This window comes from Cibotium barometz, chromosome 63, assembly GCF_041138505.1.
Source record: "Cibotium barometz isolate CiBa-2024 chromosome 63, ASM4113850v1, whole genome shotgun sequence".
NCBI classification, from domain to species: domain Eukaryota; kingdom Viridiplantae; phylum Streptophyta; class Polypodiopsida; order Cyatheales; family Cibotiaceae; genus Cibotium; species Cibotium barometz.
In genome coordinates, this window is record NC_141108.1 from 7,479,047 (window position 1) to 7,485,295 (window position 6,249).

A 6,249-nucleotide genomic window follows, 5' to 3' on the forward strand; every position below is an offset into this window, starting at 1 on the left:
AGCCATGTGAAAATCTCAGAGAGAGAGAGAGAGAGAGAGAGAGAGAGAGAGAGAGAGACCCCACAACCCAATGTAACTTGCCCCAACAAAGTAAAACCACCTCTGAGCCACCGATGATGTAGGCCATGTGGTAGATGTATGTGTGAGCACTTTAGTCCAGGTCACGGGCACTTGTAGTAGCCTTGGACACACACAGAGAGAGAGTGTCAAGGACTATGAGTTTAGGGACTTGAGGCACTGGTCGCAGACTATCAAGTAAGAGGGAAACTTGGTATAGAGTCCAAGTGTGCTAGGAGCATTCACTTGAGGGGAGGTGTTGAAATATACAAGTGAATAGGGTGTGTGTGCGGGAACAAGCCCTTGGCTAGAGGCTATAAAAGAGAAATGTGAGAGAACCTGTGAAAAGGTGAGAAGAATCTACTGGGAGAGAATAAAGGGTAGCATGAGGAGTTTTAGGAGGTGTGGAGATATTCTGGGAGAGGTGGAGAGAATCAAGCAAAAGAGGTGGAGTGAATCAAGGAGAAATCAGTGAGATTAGATGCTTGGATGTAAACCCTATAAATTGAGGCATTGGCCTTATGAGAATTTGCTGGTTTTTTATTATCCATGCCTATATTAAGCTATCAGTTAATTGCTCACTAATTACATCTTAATTATCGTCTAATCTCTTTGTTAATGATGTTGATTCTAGCATTTGATCCACCAAAGCTCATTACATTGCTGTAATTTTAACATGGTATCAGAGCCTAGCCTAGAATCCATCAAGTTTATTGTTGAGATATCAAGCTCATCTAGTGAGGCGGTGGTCACTGATGACCCGCCTGGGGGATAGGACCCACACTTACACCACTGGCATGGTTGGTGAGATCATGGGTGATATGCGGCCGATGGGATGACAGGCTGCATGATATCCATTCTAGATTGGCATAGTTATAGCGCCAGCTCATTTAGTTGGGTTCACACTATAGAGAACCCTAGTATGTATTTGGTTGAGTACCTTTTCATATGTGTGTACTCTTATCTTTGTATATGGTGTGTTGAGTGTTGAGTGAAGAAGAAGAAGATTTTCAGCCTCTCACCTTGTGTGTTCTCTCTTAGGGTTTTGTGAGTGTGTGTGTGTGCTTGCAAGAGCTCAAGCTCTCTTCTCCCATGCATCTTTTCATGGTATCAGAGCCTGGTTCATGCTAAGGGCTGAGTTGCAAGCAAGAGAAGCATAGGAAGTGGTATGAGGGTAAGAGCTTCAACTACTCTTCCCTATTTGTGTTGGCAACTACACCCTTGTCGTCGGGAGCTCTACGGGAGGCACCGGCAAAAACGATCTCTGATTGAGGAGCTTTCTTCGCGGGAGTAAAGCTATAGGGCAACTATACTGTCCTATCGGATGACAAGTTTTGGGCCGAAAACGCGTTTCAGGCACGTCAGGACCTCCGTTTTTCAAAAAGCAGGCGATTTCGAGCACTGCGGGGGTAAGTCATCAATTCTCTGCAAAACTCTGTTTTAAGAACTGCAGGAAGACAGATTGGCTGTGTAGACACTGTGTGTGCTACAAGGAAGTCAACAGTTGCCATTGGGTGTATGTATGCACATTTAGGTCACTGGTTGTGACATTTGAGTGTATGTATGCACATTGAGGTCACTGGTTGTGACCTCAATGTGTGTGCTACAAGGAAGTCAACAGTTGCCATTGGGTGTATGTATGCACATTGAGGTCACTGGTTGTGACATTTGAGTGTACTACAGTACCGCTGTAGAAAATACAGCAGTTTGTGTGCAGGACAAACCAGAGTGCTGGTTCTGGTAAATTTGTGTGTCTGGCTTGATGTCAAATGATGGCATAAACCAGATTGTTGCTAAGAAGCTTGATAAGAACAACTTCCATGCTTGGAGGTTCAGGTTGACGAATTTCCTAATGGGAAAGGGTTATTGGGACTACATAGAAGGTGAGCATGAAGAGGCACCGGAGATACCAGAGATCAATCCGACTGCTGCAGATGTGAAAGAGTTCAAGGATTGGAACCAAGGAGCCAGAAAAGTTATGTATTGGATCTCTATCAGTATACAGGACACCATGATTGGGCACATACAGGATGGCAAGTCCCCCAAGGAGGCGTGGGACACCTTGGTAAAACTTTATGAAACAAATACCAAGGCACGAAAGATACAGTTGAAGAATGAACTTCATACTGTGGAGAAAAAGAGTATGTCTGTGAATGACTGCATTGAAGATAAAGGGTATTGTGGAATCCCTTGCATCTATTGGTGTTTCAGTAGATGATGATAATAAGGTAGAAGTCTGTTTACGTGGTCTCGGGCCACAATACAAGGCGTTCAAGATGTCTATTCAGACTCGGAAACACATTCCCAATTTTACAGATTTGGTGTCTATGTTGATTATAGAAGAGAAGAGCTTGGGTGAAGACCAACAGTCTTCACAAAACAAAAATAGTTCAAAGCAACAGGCCTTCTACACAAGTTCAGGAAGAGGACGAGGTAGAGGAGGCCGTGGACGCGGTCAAGGAGGTGGCCGAACAGGTAATCAAAATTATAGCCAGCAGCAACAACAGTCCCAGAATTCACCACAATAACAACAACACGCAGGTGGAAGAGGTCAATTCAGAGACAGGGGGAGTCAAAGAGGTCGTGGAAATTGGCAAAGGCAACATAATGATACACGTGGATGCTTTTATTGTGGTAAGCCTAGACATGTGCAGGCAGATTGTTATAAGAAGCAGGCTGACATGTGCAGGTAGATTGTTATAAGAAGCAGGCTGACATGCAAAATGGAAAATTGCAGCAAAACAACTATGCATCCTCAAGCAGAAACAATGAGGATAATGAAAGGTTGTTTGTTATGCAGCATGTCATTAATGCCATGTCTGAAAATGTTGAAGCAGCACATAAAGATGATGTATGGTACGTTGATTTAGGTGCTTCGAACCACATGACAAGTCATGGGGAGTGGTTCAAGGAGATGAAAAACCTTGAAAGACCAGGTTTTGTGGAAACAGGGGATGACACTGCTCATCCAATTGCCCATGTTGGAGACGTGCCATTGTCTATGCAGGATGAGAAAGTGAAGTACCTTGCAGATGTACTTCATGTTCCAAACATAACAAAGAATCTGGTTTTGGTTGTTATGTTGAAGACTTTAAAGACAAGTGCAGGTTGGTTGCAAAAGGCAACAGAGTGGACAGAATGTTTTTATTGAATGTAAACATGCCTGAAGTGAGTGCTGCAATGTTTGCAAATGGTTCATGAATTGTTGCAGACACAGACATTTGGCATAAAAGAATTGGACATGTGAATGTGCAGAGAATGAAGTCTATGCAGACTAAAGGAATTGTGACAGGGCTGCCAAAGTTTAAAGTTGAAGGTATGCAGAAAATATGTGAAGCATGCCAATTTAGAAAGCAAACAAAGCATGTATTTCCATATAGCAGATATGTGAGCAGAAATGCACTAGATGTTGTGCATTCAGATGTATGGGGTCCTACGAAAACCATTTCGGAGGCTGCAGGTACTATATGACATTTATTGATGACCACACAAGAAAAGTGTGGGTATACTTCATGAAGGAGAAGGGTGAGGTGTTCACTCACTTTCAGAATTTCAGAGTTATGGTTGAAAAGCAAATAGGGAAATATGTAAAGTTCTTAAGGTGAGATGGAGGGGGAGAGTACTTCTCCAATGAGTTCTCTGAATTTTTGAAGAAAAATGGTATTCGAAGACAGTTTACATGCAGATACACTCCGTAGCAAAATGGAGTTGCTGAGCGAAAAAATAGGCACATTGCTGAGATTGCACGAGCATTGATGGAAGAGAAGAATATGCCGCATAGCTATTGGACTGAGGCTGTTTCTACAACAGTTTACATCATGAACAGGACTCCAACTGCAGCCATACATGATGTAACTCCAGAGGGCATTAGGACCTCAATGGAAGGCTTCTTGGGCCCTTTTATTTGGCAGTTTAAGGGAGTCAAACCTTTTCTCTTAAGAAGAAACGTTTTCTAATTAGAAGCTTCAAAACGGCTACTTTATTCGAATTTGAATTTTGGGGGAAAAATGGAATTTAAAATCTAGCGGATAAAACCATATCATGTAACATATCTATGGAAAGCTCTTGATGCGTAGATCACGGATCTGTAATCTTTGCTCAAATCGGAGCTTGTATGTAGAAGTTATGGAGGTCCGAAAATTGTAAAATTGCCCCCCCCCCCCTTTTTGGGGAAAAAAGTGCACCCTTTGACCACTCTTACACCTCTCTTAAAAACCCAACATTTCAGTCCACATGGCAAACCCCCATTTGGCTATTCCTTAATCACCTTGATTAGGCTTGGAAAAATTAAAGGGCCCAAGAAGACCCCATTCACTTCCTAATGGGAGAGGTTTACTGGCAGAAAACCTGATTTGTCTCATCTAAAAGTTTTTGAATGCATTGCATATGTGCATATGTGCATGTGCATGTGCATGTGCTAGATGAGCTGAGAACTAAGCTGGATCCAAAAGCTGAAAAATGTGTGTTTATTGGATACTCCCTTGAGCAAAAGGGATACAGGTGTTATAACCCTGCTACACGTGAGTTGAGGGTAAGCAGGGATGTTGTTTTTTATGAGATGAGCAGCTGGTATGCTGCTAAAAAAGAAGCTATTGGGGCTGATGTGAGTGGAAATGTGGTTGCACAGAATGCAAGTCAGTAATCACAGTCTTTGAGTGGACCAAGAGAGTCCTCATCTAGTGGTTCAGTTGATAGACCATGGAGTGGTAGGCTGCGTCATAATACCAGTCCTGTAAATGTGATTAGTACATCACATAAAGGCACAGAGAAAGTGGTTGAGTCCCTTAGTATGCCTGACATTTCTGCAGGGCATTCTCATGTTGATGGAGAGTCTAGTGGCTCAGAGATGAGCCTTGATGAGGAGCTTGGGATCCCAGCTATGAGAACACCTGCTGGTGTAAAGAAGGCTATGGAAGCCATGAATGCAAAGCTGCGAAGATCTAGGAGAGTGAAGAATCCTGTGTAGAGGTTTACCTATGATGGTTATGTGGCACATCACTATGCATACAATGCAAAGGTTGTGCAAGTTGTAGAGCCCACATGCATTGATGAGGCTGTTGGAAATGTGTGTTGGGAGAAAGCTATGGATGAAGAGATGGATGCACTATATGGAAATGAGACTTGGGATTTAGTGCAATTGCCTGAAGGCAAGAAAGCCATTGGATGCAAGTGGGTGTACAAAGTAAAACATAACAGTGATGGAAGCATAAGCAGGTACAAGGCTAGATTGGTAGCCAAAGGATATGTGCAGACATATGGCATTGATTATGAGGAAACTTTCAGCCTAGTTGCTAAGATGGCAACAGTGAGAGTTGTGATAGCAGTGGCTGCGTCAAAGCAATGGTCTTTACACCAGATGGATGTAAAGAATGCATTCTTACATGGGGATTTGCAGGGAGAGGTGTATATGTTGCAGCCACCTGGTTATGAGGATGTGAGTCACCCCGAGCATGTTTGCAGGTTGAAGAAAGCCTTGTATGGCTTAAAACAAGCACCAAGAGCATGGTCGGACAAGATTTCTGAATATCTTGTCACTATTGGCTTTCATGTAACCTATGCAGATTTCTTGCTATATGTGAGACACAGTGATAGAGGGGTTGTGCTTGTTGTCATCTATGTAGATGACTTGATCATTACGGGGGACCATGATGCAGAGACCTTTGATGTAAAGATCTTGCTTAGACAGAAGTTTGAGATGAAGGATCTGGGGGAGCTTAGATAATTTTTCTTGGGCATTGAGGTGATTAGGTCACCACATGCTATTGGATTACTGCAGAGACAGTATAGCTTGGACATGTTGTCCAAGTATGGTATGACAGGCTGTAAGCCTATCTCAGTGCCATTGGATCAGAATGGCAAGTTGAGTGCAGATTCAGGAGAGATTTTGGAGGATCCTACTATGTATAGGCGCATAGTAGGAAGCTTGATCTACATGACGATCACCAGGCCAGATTTGAGCTATGTTGTTGGGTTGGTGAGTCAGTTTATGCAGGTTCCTCGGAAGCTGTATTTGGATGCATTGAGACGCATACTGAGGTATGTGAGGTCTACTTTGCATTGTGGACTATTTTATGAAACTGGGACAGAGATATGTATACATGGGTACACAGATGCTGATTGGGCTGGTAGTATCTCAGATAGATCTACTAGTGGCTTCATGTTTTCTATGGGGAGTGCTACTGTGACTTGGAG